The 18,506-nt window shown below is 45.6% G+C and overlaps 1 protein-coding gene across 1 annotated transcript in view; it reads right to left on the bottom strand.

Annotated features, from left to right (window-relative positions):
- The window catches only part of SCFD2 (sec1 family domain containing 2), a 1,965,980-nt gene that overhangs the window by 286,759 nt on the left and 1,660,715 nt on the right, over positions 1–18,506 (bottom strand). The window lies entirely within an intron of this gene.

The raw sequence follows: 18,506 nt of genomic DNA, 5'->3' as shown, positions 1-18,506 counted from the left end.
TGAAAAAAAAGAAATGATGTCAACAGTGCAGAAGCGAATTACCAGTCACTATTGGCACTAGCAATGATTATTTTGAGAGGTAGGGGCCACCACCACTCATGTTTGGGGATAGGTTCCTATTTTTGTATCTCCTAAGACTTTCACCCTGATCAAGAGAGGGAAACACAATAGGTGGAATGAAAGAGGAAGCCAAAGATGGAAAAACAGTGACAAAAGGAGAAAGCAAGTATGTGAAAAAACAGCAAGATTTAGATAAAGCAGCATTGAGTGGCTGGTGGTGAATGAAAGTAGTGAAATCAAGAGATAGGGGCCTATTATCATGGCGGGCGGATCGCCACCGCCTCACCGGCGGTGGTGATCCGCCTGCCAAAACACCGAGCCGGACAGCCATTTACGCCCCGCCACATTAGCATGGCGGGGGTACCGCACAGGACGGAAAGACTGTCTGGCGCTTTTCCTCCGGTAGGCAATCGTCACAATTGCCTACCGGGCAGAAAAGGCCCATAATATGGTGGCGGTGGAATGCCTTTCCATGGCGGAGACTCCGCCATGGAAAGGCAGCAGAGTTTACTTTGGGGGCCCATTGCAGGCCCCCGGGAGGTGGGGGTTGGGGGGCTGCACTTGGGGGGTACCCCCCTACATTGGCATTCACAAGGTGGCAGGCACCACACGGTGCCTGTCACGTTGTGCATGCCAATGCACAACAAGCATTTTCAACATTGTGGCGGTTGCTGATTACAGCGGCGGTCGCATCCTAATTGGCAGGTAAACTCTATGTTTAACAATCAAACACCGTGAATATTACAACAACCAAAGTCTGAGGGACGCTGACCTTGTGCTCTCCATCTGTTTAAATAGTATAATCTCAGGTAAAACAGCTAGAACTGTCTCTGGCCAGATATAAAGCAAATATGACCACATTTCAAATCTGGATTCACAGAATAAGGATATGCAGAATTTGAAGATTATAATGATCATAAATGCAGTGGAAACTATGCCACTATCACGGATCTTATCACCAATATACCTTTAGAAATATGGGTGGGTAACAAGGAATGTCAGAAAAGTAGCCAAGCAAAATGCAGGTGATGCCGACAAACTTGTATGTTAGTGGATAATCACAAACGTTTTGCATGGCCAGTCCAATGCTGAAAAAAATCATAGTTCCTTATAGGTAAGTCCTTTCAAGGGGGAAATAATTTCCCATGAGGAAAAAATCCATTTAAGGAAAAAAAAGAAAACAATGTCAAATGTGCCATACTTAATCATGAACATTGTCCACCAAGTGGACAAACCACATGTCTATGTACAGAGGAAAAGTACTACTTCTGGAAATTTACAGCTGTCATAGATTTCTTGGAGCATTCCATCGGACTTTGATTAATCACATAAAAGTAGAAAAACACCGGAGGAAGGGAGGTTTCTAGATTTTTTTGATATTCCTTTGTGAATCCGGAGCCAGTTAAGTAGTGGCATTGAGAAGAGTAGAAGGCTTTTTTGTCATGAAAAATGCCAAGTGAGGGATATAATATAATGGGAATTTTCTGTACCATCTGTGTATGTGGCAGCGGCCTTATTCCACTCCAAACAACTGTAAGGTATCACCAGTTGGAAACATATTTTAATTGGCTCCTTAGAGATTTCTTGATTAAGTTGGGAATAAGTAATTATTGCCTTTTGCACTTTGTTGTGTTAGGTTCTTAACTAGCTCAATAGACAAAACCCTAAGTGTTAAAAAGACAGAAATCTTTCCCTAAGATAAATTCTAGATTTAGAAAAAAATCACTGGGATACGCCGTGTATAGATTTGCAGAATATTGATTCCAGAACTCAGCAGCTGCTGGACTGGGTAAGCGGTGGTACCTTTAAAGCGTCTCACATTTAATTATGTTGGTCAACGGCATGTCCTGATATATGTTGGGTTTACTTTTATTTACAGAAGTGCGTTTTACCTTTTGAAGCTAAGTGAGTAGAGTCTTTGTTTATCCCATGTTTTTAATATCAGTTCACAGGTCACGCCATTGACAAGCCTAGTCAAGGTTCACCTTAAGATTCACTTGGTCACTAGATAGGGTGGAATACCTCCAGATGGACTTCTGTTTATGTTAACACAGGGGATATTATCTTCACTCCACGTATACATGTTTCTCAAGCAGGGAGAATGTTGTGTCACTTCTGTTTTAGCAATGGTCACCATCTTGGTTACAGGGGACTTTCTCGCTTTCATTCACTTCTCTTTCATGTGCAAATCCTATTGCCATTGTGTACTTAAAACACATCTTACATGCAGATAACACCTGAATTTGTTCTCTATTTATGTTGTAGTGTGCATCTGAAGGAACAGAATTTTCAACTTCTTTTCTACCAATTTGTACTTGAAAACACCCCTGAGGAAGGGTTGAAATGACCCGAATTGCATTGGGATTTTTTGTTGAATTTTGTATTTAAAATTTTGTGATAATGTTAATTCATGTAAATCTATAAGCAACCGAATGGTGCTTTTGCTTATGTTCATTCTTTCAAAAAACCTTTTCTTGAATACAGAATATTGTTTCTTTTAAACCTAGTGTGTATTGTATTCGAAGAAATATATATAATGTGTGTGCACGTTTTTTTTTACTTTATCGTAGTGATACATTTACAAGGGACAGTTTACCACGTTTTGAAACTTTGGGGACTAGACTGTGCATCTCACAGACCTGGGGGTTCCCCAGGCCTCGACATTGGAGATATGCCGAACTGTCTGAGAGGCATCTGTCTACACAGCATTTGGACCTGCGGACAACTGATGCCCTTTTGCGGGGGGGAGGGTGGGAGCTTGCATGTATGAGACAGGTGTTGGACGGGAGAATAAATAGGGACCCCAGATTGGCCCACTGCAAGTGGCTGTCGAGCTGGAGTGTACTAGATATCAAGTTGCACTGCTGTGGATAGGGTTGGTCGTAGCGAAGAGGGACATGCCAAAGAGTTGAACAGTGCCAATACCCTGGAAGAGAGGTCTGTACCGTTATAGGAGTCTGGAGATTCCTATCCAAGGGGATTGCCCATAGAAGCACGACAAAATATGGTCAGAGTGGTACCAATATAGGAGCATTCTCCTCTATCCCAACCCCTAGAAAGCAGAACTTATGGTGGTCAGGCTCATGGAGAAAGGGGGTGGGGAGAGAGCGAGGTCGAAACTCTGAATGTGTTGATGTCAACAAAGGTACACTCTTGTGGTTATTCTTATGCTGTGATGCAAGAATATTGGACTTAATGTACACCAATGCCTTGATCATTAATATGTCTGGAACAAAACCATCAAATATGTTATGGAAAAAGAATTGCTCATGTTACTCAATTTTATTCCAGAGGAAAACAATGTTTCATTATGGAGAAATTCTTTCCTTTACTCTCCTTTTATATATGAGCTATTCCCTTTCCGTTTCCACCCTGGAAATGCACATGCTTGTGCGTTTGCAAAATTGCGTACATTTCCATGTTGGGGTAACACTGACAAGTTTGTGGGTGTTCACCCATATCAGCACAGTGCTCCATACAGAATTACTCACAATTCTGTCCAAAACCCCAAAATTGCAATTTAGGCAATTCTTCCATATTGGTGGAAGTGCGGCTTGCAAACGTAAAATAACACCAGTCCTAATCCTGTGACTAAAGGCTGGATATTTGCATTTACACGCCTAAATTGAACTTAAGCATGCACAATGCTTTGAGAATCGGGCCCAAAGTACTTTGCATATTTCCCTCTTTTTTTCGCAGTCATATGGAACAGTGTCATCTATAAAAGGATTCAGCTCTTTTATTTCACTTTAAATGGATCCATTAATGGTATTGCTAATAGAATTGATGGTCCCTTGTAAACTGGTCTAGTCTGCTCTGCTGGGAGCCATGAGTTGCTTTCAGATTTGGAAGAACTGTGAGTTCTCTGAAGCACAGCACTCAATTTAATTATAGGCCCTTACATGATTTTCTTCCTTGAAAAGATCATGCTCCCGGGTACTGTGCCAGACTCTGAGTTATTGGAATATTCCATGACTTTGTCTTCACAATGGCCTATAAAATAAATTTCTTATGAACCAATATACTTGGAAAATTGTGTTGTAAAATGAATTATTTGGCTTCATTGTATATAAAGTTCTGGAGCACAGCACCTCCCTCAACCAACCTGGCGAGATGCTTTAGACTAGCTCATTATTAAACAAGGGTGGTATTAAAACATTTACCAGGTCTCTTTTGGCTCCCAGTTGAGCCCTGTGAGTGATCGTGTAAGATAGGTTGACCCGTGTACCTAAGTCAAAGCGCCACCTGGTGTTCCACATACGTACAATCAATCCCGGTCTCAGGGGGAGGACTCGTGTTTTTTATTCTTAGGCTTTAAATAATAAAATGTTTGCGTTCTCCTCCCTCGTAGACGTGTATGGGAAAATTAATTCTTCCACTGAAATGCTTCTCTAAATTTTCCTCTTAGCTGTCGCTAAATGTTTGTATGTATGGTTTGGTTCCCGCCCTCCTTGCGCTATTTTAAGTAGTTTTGTATGCTTAGGAGGGCGGGTGAGCCCAGGGCACCAGGCATGCTGGACATTCTGGGTGGTGCGGAAGGAAGGTGAGATGGCTACTTAAACCTGTGTGGTCCAGACCCTTGGCTATTTTCATCCCACCAGTGGTAGCGATGAAAACAAGTTCCCATGGAACAGAGGCAAACTGAAAAAATTAATATTTACCATATAAATGTGTGGCTTTCATATTTTCAAAGGGACCCTAGGTTTATCCAACAAGGAGGATACATTGGTAGGGTTGTAAGCCATATGAGTCATACAGAAACTTGTGAGGCTACAATTAAAGTTAATCCCACAGTATTGACTTTGACTAAAGAATAAAGAATAAAACCAAGAGGTGGATCTATCGTTTCAATAGAAAAGTAAGAAAACAAACCGAGTTTTAAAATGATAAAAGAAAATAGTGACATGTTTTGTGAATAGCGTGTCCCATCCCTCACCCACGGGATTGTGTAACAATCACAGAAGGCGGCAGACTAAAAACTGCACACAAACCAAAACAAACGCTCCAGCTGAACAGCAGTTTCAGTAGAACTCAAAACTACCATCTGAGCAGCCACAGAGTGATGAAAGGCAGACCCGCCCTGCTCGAAAAGTCTGCCTTCCTGACTGGCATATGGAGCATGAAAACAAAGCACGGAGCATGCTCCTCGCTAAGCCGAGAGCGGGATCCGGGGTTTCATATTTACACTCTGACTGGGAGCGGCGCGCGTCTGGGAGAGGGTCGCGTGAGAGGCAGCTGGCTGCGCGCCAAAACATGCAAAGCAGCGCGCGGCCCGCTTGGCGTGACAGGCCGGCGAAGGTGCAATTTGTGGTTTGCATCGGCTTCGGCGGAAGAGTCACATGTACCGACAGGTGCTGGTTTCTGAAACAACAAGTTCCTTGCAGGAATACCACCCGCCTCCCCCGCATCTCTTACCCACCTCTGCATATTTAAAAGTCATGTTTTGCAGCGGTCGAAGTGCTGCATTAAAAAAAGTTTGAGAAATGTGAGCTTGAGTGAAAATGGGGTTCATGTGATATGTTATGTAACTGTTTTGTTGGTCTTTCAGGTAACTGGATATAAGACAACACAAACCGTAAATGAAAATGCGCTATTTTACCTTATGAAACCTCGATTGGATAATATGTTCACTACAAATATGTATTAGTGTGAATAAGCAGAGAGCCACATATCTGAATTCTGATTGGTGCAGTGGGGAAAGAGTGACTTGTGTATTTTAGTGATATGAGATCTCAGCGTGTGACAGAAAGCCTTGTGAATATGCAAGTCATTATTATAAACTTGCATTACCCACAGTATAAGATAGGCGGCCACGAATTGCATACAAAAATATAGGTTAAAGATAAAAAAGTGGTTTCAAAATATAAAAGGTAGTACTAAGCAATTAGTCTGTCCCTAGTGAAAATATTTTTGTAACTGTCCTTAAAAAGGAGGCAGGCCCAGAGGCGTAGCTTCATGGGGAGTGTTTGGGGTTTAAATGCCCCCAATAAATCTATTCTCTAGTAAATAGTTGGGTATAGGTGTTTTCAGTCTGGTGTGATGAGAAGTCTGTTGGAATTCATCTGGGATTATTACATACATACACAGACAAAAACACACACACTGTTTTAAATGTCTTAAAATATTTTGGTTATTTTACAAAATATTGTGCTTTAAGTGCACCTTACAATCTGAACTCTGCTTCTTTTCCACTTCCTCATAAACTCCCCTTCTGCACTGCTTCCCTATATTTTGTGAATGCTATGTCAGCATGGTTGTCGGAAAACCTGACGCTCATACCCCTCTAATATTAGCGACCAAGCTATGCCCCTGGGCACGCCACACCTCAGCTGGCACCTCCTTTGGCTTCAGGGCAGAGACAACTTCCTCCCTTCCATTTCATCGGTGGCATCTGACCTGTCGGATTTAACCATCAGGGAAGGTTGTCTTAACAAAAAGTAGGAGAACTGTTTTTGTTAAATTAAAAAAGTATGGACACATTGTGCCCTAGAGATCCTGCTCACTTCGACCTCTGACGTTATACAACTTTGATGTAAACTGGGCAAATCCTATGGCGAACAAGGTTGTGTTAGTTGAACATAGAACCTCTTCTTAAAAAGCCTCTACCACTTGGCAGGCAAACAGAATTCCAATGGCACTATTAAAGACGCTACTATCGGATGGAACCCCAACTTTAAGATGAATTATGTTTAAAAAGTTAAGAAGCATTGGTTAAGTCAGTAGGCTTCAGTCGGTGCTCTCAAAATCCTCTTACTGTGGAGTTCTCTGGGAATCACCCAGGTAGAAGCCATACACCCACCACCCCGTCCCCCAGGGAAGAAAGTAATTGGTGCAGGCTCCTGTAGCCTCTGTGGAACACGGGAGCCACCACCTTTCAGGGGAGTCCCGTTAAACCTCACAACTATCAATGTCTGTTACTTATGAGATTATTAGGACTCCTTACCACATTCTGCAAAGGGGATCATTTTGCATCACACTACTGGTGCAGCAACATGCATACATTGAAGCCAAGTGGCTCTGACTTAAAGAAAAAACTCAAATTTCCACACAAACAAGCATACCTGTGCAGGACTGACTGTACTCTGCAGTGATGCGATGTGTGCAAGCCTTGGCCAAAAGGTCATCATATGAGAATCAGGAACATGAAGGTATTTGTTTACAGGCTGCAGGTTATTATTGAATCAAATATGGCAGGGCAGCAATATTTGTAATCTTCCACTGGCAAGTTTTAGGGGGGTCTGGGGTCGATATAACGGTTAGTGTGGATAGAATTGTGGAAGGAAATCAAGAGCTTAGTACCTCCTGGAGGCAGAGACGTTTTAAGGCATGGCCAAAGTGGTGGGCTCTGGCCCAGGGCCACAGCCTTTCAGGGGGCCCCTGATATAACCAGCTCTGTTCTGCAGAGTCTTGCCCTGCTGACCTTGAATACTTCTTAAACAGATTGGTTACATACTGTTTCCTTTCAATTTATTTTTAATGTGAGTGATGTGTGAGTCTATTACAGATATTTATTTTTAATTTTTTTTATTCAACAGATATACGATCCACTCTTACATATACAAGAGTCAATAAAATGTGCGTTTGTTGAGGTCGAAAACATTACACAAATGTTAAACGGTGGTTCAGAGGGATCAACAGCAATAGACATGATGCATGTCAATTTTTGGTTTTAAGACAAAGCAAAGGAAGAAAAATGCAATGGAAGGAATTGAATAACAAAAAGGGAGTATACAATAAAAACATCAAAAATAAAATTAAGAAGCGGAGTGAAGATATAGTGTACATCAGTGTGTGTGAGAGATAGGGAGTAGTACAATCGTCACAACAAACAACTTTCGAGCAGTATTGCGTTGTGAAAGGACACATAGCATCACAATATGGATCAGAACATTACGCAATGAACACAAATGCGAGGAAAAAAAAAATATATATATATACCGTCTCATAGAAATATAACGGCAATTAGTAACCAGCGTGAATATACACGTGCAGCCGTGGTGTCTGCATGTACCAAGCTCCAGAAGGCAGTGTAAAGGTGCGTGTGGCACAGACAGTAGCAAAGGTGTTCGCAGTGACTCCATGCACAAACACCTACCCCACTCCCTCCGGTACTATGGACTTAATAGACTGTGCTTGCGAGTCTTGGGTAAGTTTCGCAATATACGTGCGATACGGCCCCCAAATGTCAATTGGGCGGGAGGTAACTGGGACCAGCGTGGAGAAATCCTCACTGTTGACATTGCAGTAGGCCATGCTGCGAAGTCAGGCCTGAGAGCTTGGTGCGCGCCTAGAGCCCCAAAGCAGAGCAACCCCTCTTTTAGCCAATAAAAAGCCAATGGCCGCCAATTTACGGGTAGCACGTGGGAAGTTTACGACATACCCCAGCAAAGCTATCTCAGGGTGGGCGTAAGCTCTAAGTCTAGTTTATCCCCCAAAAGACGATGAACTTCAACCCAGTAGTCATGAAGCAAGGGGCAGGTCCAATAAAGGTGGGAAAAGTCAGCATATGGGTCTTTGCATTTAGGGCAGCAGTGGGGCCTATTTGGGTCAATTTTGTGGGCTAGTGCCGGGGTATGATACATCCGTCTCAAAAAGTGAATTAGCTTGTGTCTACTATTAATGGATACCTCCCTGGTGGCCGCACAGCACGCCGCCCACTGGTCGTCAGTAATTGAGTTCCCAAGGTCTTTTTCCCATGTGGCACGCACTGCTGTGTCTGAGGAGGGAAGCGAGGCCAGGCATAATTTGTATAACTTAGAGACAACGTGCGCTCCCGTCTGACTCTGTATAATGAACGTGAGAGTCGCCATGTCGTCGGGGGGAAGTGGAAACGTGCGGAACGCAGCTCGAAGCATAGATCGAAGCCTAGCCAGTACGAAAGAGTCCATAAATGATCCATCAGCAAAGCGCTGATCCTCCGTCACGGAAAACACATGCCCGTCTGGGAACAGGTCCCCGACCATGCATAACTGATATTTGGCTAATGTACGCTGGACCACAGACTCGCCAGTGATTGGGAGCCAGTGGGCATTAGGCAACGGAAGGGCAGAGGAATATAATACCTCAATCTGTAGTAACCTACGCAATTTGTCCCATGCCCAGCATGTGGTGGAGACTGTTTGTATGTCCTGTGGGTCCCGAGGAATCCCCGGTGGGAGGATGGTATGCAGCGGAGCAGGCAACACCAGGTCCGCCTCAGGTTTCAGATACAAGATTCTAGCATCTGGATGGAACCAGGTGTAGGCATACGAGCACTGCGCAACCAGATAGTAAATATAGAAGTCAGGAACACCAAAGCCCCCCCTTTCATAAGGAAGTGTCAAGGTATGCCAGGAAACCCTCGGATTTCTGTCGCCCCACACCAAACGCAACAATAAGGAGCGGAGTTGCGAGAAAAAAATATTGGTGAGTGGAATAGGAATATGGTTGAATAGGTACAAAAACCGAGGGAGTATGATCATTTTATTAATGGCGATCCGGCCTGCCATGGACAAGGGGAGGCGAATCCATCGCTCCAGGTGGTCCTCAACAAAATCGAGGGCATGCCCATAGTTCAAGCGAACCATGGACACCGTGTCGAGGTGGACGTGAATACCCAAATATTTCACCGATTCAGTGATCCATTCAAGAGGAAAGGCACATTCCCATTGTGAGGTGGAGGGGGTAAGCGGGAAGACAGCAGAATTGTGCCAGTTGACTCGAAGGCCAGAGTACTCTCCAAACCGGGTCAACTCCCATAGCAGGGGTTCCAAATTGACGAACATACAGAATCATGTCATCCGCGTATAAGGAAAGGAGGAGCGGTCCTTTGCGGAACTGGAGCCCCCTATGGAGGTGTTCCTCTTGAAAATGACGGACCAGGGGGTCCATCACCAGGATGAACAACAGCGGGGACAATGGGCAACCCTGACGTGTGCCACGGGAGAGCTTGAAGGAGTCAGAGAGGGTGCAGTTTAGACGCAGCCGGGCCGTAGGATCAGTATACAATACTTCGACTGTAGCCACAAACATGGGGGGCATACCCATCCGTCTCATGACCGACAGAAAAAAGGGCCACTCCAGCGTGTTAAACGCTTTCTCTGCGTCCAAAAACACTGCTGCGGCTGGAGTTGAGGGTTCGATCCTGTGCAAAACTGAGAACAATGTCCTCAGATTGAAGGAGGTGAATGTGTGTGGGACGAATCTGGACTGAGCCGGTGATATAATAGATTCCATTAATAATGATAGGCGGATCGCAAGAGTTTTAGCCAAAATTTTGTAGTCTAGATTTAACAATGAAAGGGGTCTGTAGGAGCCGCACAGGGAGGGATCGCGTCCAGGCTTGGGGAGAACAATGACCGCTTCCCTAAGCGTGGGCGGCAGAGCGCCGGTCTCCAGTGCCTCCGCGTATACCTCCACGAGCCGTGGGACAAGTTCCTCTTTGTATTCCTTGTAGAAATCAGCCGAGAAACCGTCGAGGCCTGGCGCCGAGGAGCCCCTCAACGCATCAATGGCTTCAATGATAGATTCTGGAGTGATGGGCATTGCTAGGAACTCCTGCATATATTTATCTAGGTACACCATAGCAATCTCATTGAGAAAAGGGCCGGGATTCCGCTTCTCCCCTGAAAGTGTGGATGTGTAAAGGGTCTTGTAGTACAACAAGAGAGTATTGCAGATGTCTGGGGTGGCGTGGTGTCGTATGCCCTGATCGTCAATAATGCCAGTGATGTATGACGTCTGACGGGGAGGGCGGAGTAGTTGCGCCAACAATTTGCCAGGCCTGTCACCCTCGCCATACTGACGAGCCGTATAGTTCTTGTTCAGAAATTTTAACTCCCTGTCTGCAGTATCCCGAAATTCCAAGAGTAAGTCTAGGCGTTTAGCTTCCTTCCTATCAGAGGGGGCAATAAGTATGTCTTTCTCTATCCTGGATATGTCATTTTCCAAACGGGTCAGGGTGGAACGAATCTCGCACAGAGCCCCCACATGTTTATCGATACATACCCCGCGAATGGTGGCCTTAAATCCCTCCCACAACGTGGCCCATGTATCCACCGATCCGGTGTTATTGTCGAAATAGTCCTCAATAGCGCTGCGGATCTCGTCTTTAAAGACCGGGTCAGCTAGGGCTCTTCCGGGGAATCGCACTGTCTTTCGTACCTACCCAGTCTGGGAATCCGCAAAGTCAGTACAATGGGGGAGTGGTCAGATAACGTGCGCGGGAGTGTAGAGAGGCCGTCCACCCAACCAGCCACGCCCGGGGAGAGGTGCCAGTAATCTATCCTAGTACTAGTGTTGTGAAATCCAGAATGATGTGTGAAATCAGGCGAGTGCGGGTGCAGTCGCGCCTCAATATCTATGAGGGAAAAGTGAGTGCAAATGTCAGCAAGCGCCGATCGAGACCGTGGCTTGCAGTCTGGGGAAGGGGAGGTACTATCCCTATCAGGGTTCATTAACAAATTAAAGTCTCCGCCCAACACTAACAGATCTATGTCTGAATGAAGTAGCGTCACCTGAAGGTCTTGGAAAAAGGCAGGTGAGTCCACGTTGGGACCATAAACTCCCACCAATGCAATTTTGTAACCTAGCAGCACTCCGTTGACCACCACATATCTACCCTCTCTATCTGTGGTACTGCTAACAAAGACAAACGGAACACGTCTGTGAACTAGAATCGCGACCCCTCTTGCATACCTGCTAAAGTTCGAGAAAACTCTATAGGCGCCCCATCCCCTGGCAACGGAAGAAGAGTCTGACGGTGCCAGGTGCGATTCTTGAAGAAAAAGAACATCTACCTTGTGTCGTGATGCATAATTCAGGACCTGCTTACTTTTTCTTGTGGTGTTCAAACCGCGGACATTCCAGGACATTAAATTCAGTCCGGCCGGCCCAGACTGCAGTCCTATCCTAGACATAAGTCAGGCCAAAGCGTAAATGGAAACATGTGTGCGACTGTTATTCCACTCTCATCTGCATAACAAATTCTCACAAAACAAAATAAGCATAAAGACAAAAAAGAACCCCCCCACCCCTCTCCCAGCCTCCTTACACCCCAAAAGAGGCAATCCCTGAGCAATCGAACACTGTAACCGCAGCATACCAAAAACAATAGCAATGCAGTGAAGCACTGAATCAAACAAAAAAAACATAACCCCAAGTAAGGTAAACAGGTAGGCATACGCCATAGGGGGTAGCAACGCCACGCCTAGCGGGCATCCCAATTAGAAGCGACATCCGAAGTGATAATGATCCTATGAAACTATGTAGAATCCACATCAAGTAGTCCAAACAGTGAACATTAGCTATGAACCAAGAGTGTCAAGAGTTCAACCCTGGCCGGATTCAGTAAAGAGGTCAGCGCTGGCCTGCGAGTCCTCACGACTTGGAGAGTGTGGCGCGGAGTTGGACGCCCGTGGGGATCCCTTTTTTCTGTAGTTTTGGCAAAATTCTTGGGCCTCAGTGGGGGAATCAAAGATCCGGAATCTGCCATCAATATCGACCTTCAATCTAGCTGGATACAGCATTCCGTATTTTAAACCCAATTTACGTAGATTTGCTTTAACTCCAGAGTATTTGCGACGCGCCTCCTGAACCATCAAAGTAAAGTCCGGGAAGAAGGACAGAGTACTACCCTGCCATCGCACCTCTCCTGCCTCCCGCGCCGCACGCAGCGCAGCATCCCGGTCGCGAAAGTTCATGATTCTGGGGATTATAGGTCGAGGGGGCTGTCCTGTGCGAGGTCGTGGGCCCAGCGACCTGTGGGCTCGTTCGACAACAAAGCCATTCGTGAACGTGTCCCTGCCGAACAGTTCAATGAGGAGTTGCTCAACAAAAGTGTCGAAGCGCCCTGTAGACGTCCTCTCTGCCACACCAAGTATGCGTATATTGTTTCGACGACTACGCGCTTCCAAGTCTTCGTTCTTGATAGCCATCTCCTTCAGTATTTTTTCAACCCTTTCTAGCCTCTTGAGCGACTTTGCAGCATTATCTTCCACATCTGATATCCTGGATTCCACCACATCCAGGCGCCGATCGTGGGCCTGCACTTTGGTTCCTATATCCGCGATTTTCTGTTCGAGGCTGTCAAAGCGGGTATCCAGAGCCTTGAATCCATGGCGGCAACCATGGACGTGGCATCTCCTTTATCAGCGGTCGCGGTAGTCCCGGTCGACGAACCAGGCGGAGCGTCAGCTGCCAGAAGGGAAGTCTTGTCACTTGATACTGTGGTTGGTTAGAACTACTCCTTCCTGGGTTGGTGACATCACCATGTAGTCCGTCTAAAATCCAGTGAGAGTACGCGAGTTAAGCTCGGGTTGCTTTAGAACTACTCCTTCCTGTTTTGGTGACATCATCCTGTAGTCCGTTTGAAATCTCGCGAGAGCACGCAATTAAAGATGTTATCGGTAAACACTGTTTGCTTTAACAACTATATCCCGGTATACGCAATCTATTTTTCGTGACCTGGTACTCAAAACCCTTCCTGTAGAGCTTAGGAAATGTTTCCCCCTTTTTTGTTTGCTATTTCCAACACAATGTTTAGATACAACCAGGCTGTGGTTGGTTAAAACTACTCCTTCCTGGTCTGGTGACATCATTTTGTAGTCCGTCAAAATCTCGCGAGAGTACGCGAGTTAAGCTGGGGTTGCTTTGAACTATTCCTTCCTGGTTTGGTGACATCATCCTGTAGAGCTTACAAAATGTTTCCCTTTTCTGTTTGCTATTTCCAACACTATGTTTAAATACAATCAGGCTGCGGTTGGTTAAAACTACTCCTTCCTGGTCTGGTGACATCATTCTGTAGTCCATCAAAATCTCGCGAGAGTACGCGAGTTAAGCTGGGCTCAACGTATGAAATAGAGGCTCTTTCGAGCAGCCCAATGCCTCCCCCTGACTCAGTCATCGTTTGGGACAACGACGGACAGGTAGGCTCTAGAATCAGTCTGGGCTGTTTTTTGGCACTTGTTTTATGAGGACTTGGTTAACATTAAATAGTGATAAACAAGCCAACTACCTCATGGTTGTGTCTTTAAAAGTTTGGCCCCTTTTATCTGTCAGCCTTGAATAGGGGACAAAAGGTCTTTTTGCTGTATTGGCAATCATTTTTTGAGTTTATTTAAACTACATATTTTTTGTAAAGTCTAGCTAGAGAGTTGTAAGTGGGTGCGAGGACTCTCTTGGGTGATACGTTTATATCAGGAAGTCAGGCTCTATGTGCAAGACACATTGGTGTACCCCAAGCATTATTAATAGACAGAGCAGGGTAAAAAGGGCTCGCTCTATCTATACTAAGTGTAGGGTTTGTCTTGTCCTTACAGAGCGGGGTCTCACATTTACCTGAGCCAGGTCCAGGAAGAGGTGAGGTCCTTTCCCCGGGCACACTGGGTGAGTACTTGAAAATCTTGAACACTAATGAATAGATTACCGTTTTTAACAGACCTTTGAACCTAATAAGGGTCCATATATGTTTTTGTTGTTATAGATCACACCAGGTGCCAAGGAGGAATTGAAACAGATGTAGGAGAAATATATCCTTTAATGTTATTAATTCACTTGTGTGTTTTTATTATAATTTTTTCACACGTTTCTCACTAATTTGGCAGTAGCATTCTTTGAGAACAGAGACCCTGACGAAAGCCTTGGGTTTCCTCCCATAATAGGCTGAAACATGTTGGTCCTCTCGCAGCTATTTGTTTAAACTGTGTTTATGTTGTTGCACTGTTCTTGTTTTTAACAAGGAAGGGGCTTATGCCCAATAAAGTAATTTTTGTTAAAGCTCCCTATCCTGTTTTAACCATCACATTCATCTTCATTCTTTTGCACTGCACTTTCCCATCAGATCATCATCATTTGGTCTAATCTAGTAATTGTAGGTCATTACCCCATGCCAAAGATGGGGGTATGCCGTATGTCTCAATGATCAAGAGACAGAATACCCTGGCAGGATTACCAAATGAAAACATTGATCCATACAAGTTATTGATGGGAATCCATAATGGGTTTTGATTAGCAATTACAGGTGGCCTTTTCTTGGCGATCTGGTCTGTTGTTCATAACTGTTAGCCACTTCTTTATCTTGATGTACTTTTTAGACATGAAGGTATTTTGAAAGATATTCAGATCAGGTTTCTGATTTAGACCTCTAAGTTTGCTTGTTGTTCAAGTCTTGTCAAAGCTCAGTTTTCTCTGGTTTGGGTCTCTCTTTCCCATGGTCAGTGCAATGGCGAAGATGCGGCGCGCCCAAACAATGAGTAGAACCACGCAGGGAGGCAGTGCGTAGCGCAGGAAGCACAATATAAATTGTCAGGGATGTCAGTGCCCAGGAAGGATCAAGAAAATGGCGTCACCCTGTATTTATTCTTTGTGCAGGACAGGCTGAGTCAGGCAAATCGTCAACCAGGACCTGGGGGCTAACTGCAGCGGCGTTCCGGCGAGTGCGCCTCATCCACCTGTTCCCCCACGATGTCTCCACGGGCCAGTAGATAACGCTGAAGTGTCCCCCACTGTTTGCAATTCAGGGTGAGTGCCCCCCAACCGGAGGTCAACGTGCGCGGCTGGTGGGGTGATCACGTGCCCCCAGGGGTGTCCCACTCAGGCGGGGCCGCAGCAATCAGCCGGAGGCGCCACCCGGAGCCCCTGTCACCTCCGCCCTCCGCCCCGGCAGAGACCGCGCAAGCCGTCCCGCCCGCCGTACAGCGCCCCCCCGCAAGCCCGCAAAGCGAGGCCCCGGTCTCCACACGCACCCAGGCCCGAAGGCCCCGACACCGTGCTAGAGCCCGGCGCCCCCACCCAGGAGCCCGCGGAAGATCGGCGACCGGCACGAGAGCCCGCCGGCAGCCCGCGAAGGAGCAGAGGGCCCGGCAGGGGGGCCCGGCGCGGCACTCACCGGCTAATATCGCGCACATAGGGAAGATTTCTCCGAGGCCCGAGAGGCCTCCGGTCCCCTCCGCCGATTACACCTCAAGCAGCGACCCCCAGGCTCCCGGGACCATCCAGATGGGAGGGGCGCCGTCCCATTACGGATCTGCTAGCGATGTGGACATTGGGCCGGCTGGATCACTCCTTAAACGCCGTCCTTGGGTGCCCTCATGGCGGAGCTTCACGTCGAGGCAGCCATTGCGGTCGCCTCCGTGGCCACGCCCCTCGTCTATTACAGATATTTTGCAGAGAAATGTTTAATTTATGTTTCTTGTAACATCCGTAAAACAGTTTCTTTTAGATCAAAACAGGACCTCACATATGAGAAATGGGAGTGTGTTACAGAGATTATTTGCAGTACTATTGGAGAGCTACAGCTGTGTTACAATACTGAAAAAACACACCACTATCTCTCAACATTAGATGTAACTTTAGAATTTGGAAGAGTGTTCTTATACACAGTCAGTGCCTTGGACAACGAGGACACGAAAGAGCTTAAATAGGATAATAAATTAAAATCTGCTCAGAACAGGGGCTCCCAAAATATGTTTGGCCCAAGGCCCCCAAAATCCTTAAAATGGCTGTCTGGAAGTCTAGAACACGTTTAGGAAGGAAAGTACAAAAATATCAAAATATGCACTCAGAGACAGCGTTTAGTCTCCTGAGATAATGAAATGCTGACCTTCAGTGCATCCCTTTTAGGCATTTTGATCCCAAATCAGTAATGGAAAAGATACACGGGACAGATTCTGAAGCTCAAGACAAAGGCAATCTAGAGTTTAAGCAGGTGCCGGCTTCCTCATGGGAAGGACTGAGAAGACCTTGAAAAGATATGGATAACATACATTTCTCAGGCATGAGCTGGTCATTTAGAAATCCTCTATTACCGGTGCCAATAGGAACAGAAGGCTACATTTGTCAGAAGCATGAGTTACAGGGAAGGTGTAAGTACAGTAATGGCATACAAAATGGCTGTGAATAAACAACCTGGTGTTTTCATTGAAAGCAATATAAATCAGCATAAATAATTGAAAAAGGCACAGACTGTAACATTTTGCATAAATATAAACGGCAAATAAGCAAGCTATCACATACCTCATAGAGCTTGAAAATTATTACAAAATAAAAAATGACCATAGAGCAAACATAGTATCATATGTTATTAATGGTGATTATTAGGGTCATAGAACCAAGTGAGCACCCAACACATAATGTGTAATGTATCAACAGGAAAGTGAACTCTGTAACTACATTTATCAGTCACGTTGTAGGCACCACATCTATGTACAGTTCCTTAAAAGTGACGTGGATTTTATTTAATACAAAAAAGAGAAAATAATTGTTGTTACAATTTAAATAACAAGCATTAAAAATGCAACAGGTCTCGCCTTTTATTACGTTAAAGCCATTTGCTTTGCTATGAAATACCATTAGCAAAGCAAATGGCTTTAACTTAATCAATTTAACTTAATCAATTAATCAATTATTGCATTTTCAAAGCGTTTTATTCGGTGTTAAAGTGGACAGTAAGCAGGACAAGGAACGTTCATAAATCATGCACCTTTAGCACAGCACTCAATGTTTTAATAGACGTCTGCTTGCTGCAGAGGAATACTGCTCCTGGGTACACCGAAGTGTTCAGATATTTAATCCCTTGGCCATAGCGGTAATTGCGCTGGGGGTGATGGGGGGCAGCGTGGCGCCGCCATGCTCGTGACGGAACCACGCCATCATGAGCCACAGGCGAGCTGTGCTCATGATGGCGTGGGTCCGTCACAACTCCTCCCACTCACTAATTCGCCCGCACAAGCGTGGAATCAGTGCGGCATGGGCAGAGCGGCCGCAGCATGACGGAACCACGTCATCATGAGCACACGCTGCCCGTGGCTCATGGCGGCATGGTTTCATCATGAGCAGGGAAGGGGTTAAAGAGCTCCTCTTTGGGGCTGTTCGTAATACCCACAGCTTTTACGCCGGTACATTTTGAGAATATTGTAGTAAAAAAAAATCATAGTCTAGCCGGTTTTGTGAAAAACAATATTTCGGGACCCTGAACCCCTACCGCTACAAAAATCTTCATGGATTACGGTCGGGCTGCGTTCACTGTGCTCGCGCCGTTTGGGGGTGGCATTAACTTAAGCAGTTCCCATGCCCCCGTGGCAGCTCCAGTAGGACGCCCGCCACCGTAGAATTCATAAATCGACAAACGACCCTAACAACTGTGAACATGGAGTCTCAGGTGATGGTCAACACCCTCCCCCTCATTAGGACGTCAGTTCCCCTATCTCCACTAAATCCATGCAAAGCTAGCCTTCAGAGCAAAACCGCCATTTCCATATAACTTTAACCAGCTGGACAGAAGAATTGTGGCCAGATACATTATGTAAATTAGCCTGTTTCCCCCCGAACCTTTAGATTGCCCTCTCTAACCTCGACCTGCTAAATGTACCCTGTCTGGGTCACAATAAATGAGCGACCACCAGGAAAATTGCTCTTTAGGGTGTGAACCCTGCCTCCCTCACCCAGGCACACCGAAGGCTTGTCTGAAA

This window comes from Lissotriton helveticus, chromosome 2_2, assembly GCF_964261635.1.
Source record: "Lissotriton helveticus chromosome 2_2, aLisHel1.1, whole genome shotgun sequence".
NCBI lineage: Eukaryota > Metazoa > Chordata > Amphibia > Caudata > Salamandridae > Lissotriton > Lissotriton helveticus.
The sequence above is the reverse complement of the archived record's forward strand: the minus strand, read 5'-3'. Positions and strand labels throughout refer to the sequence as shown.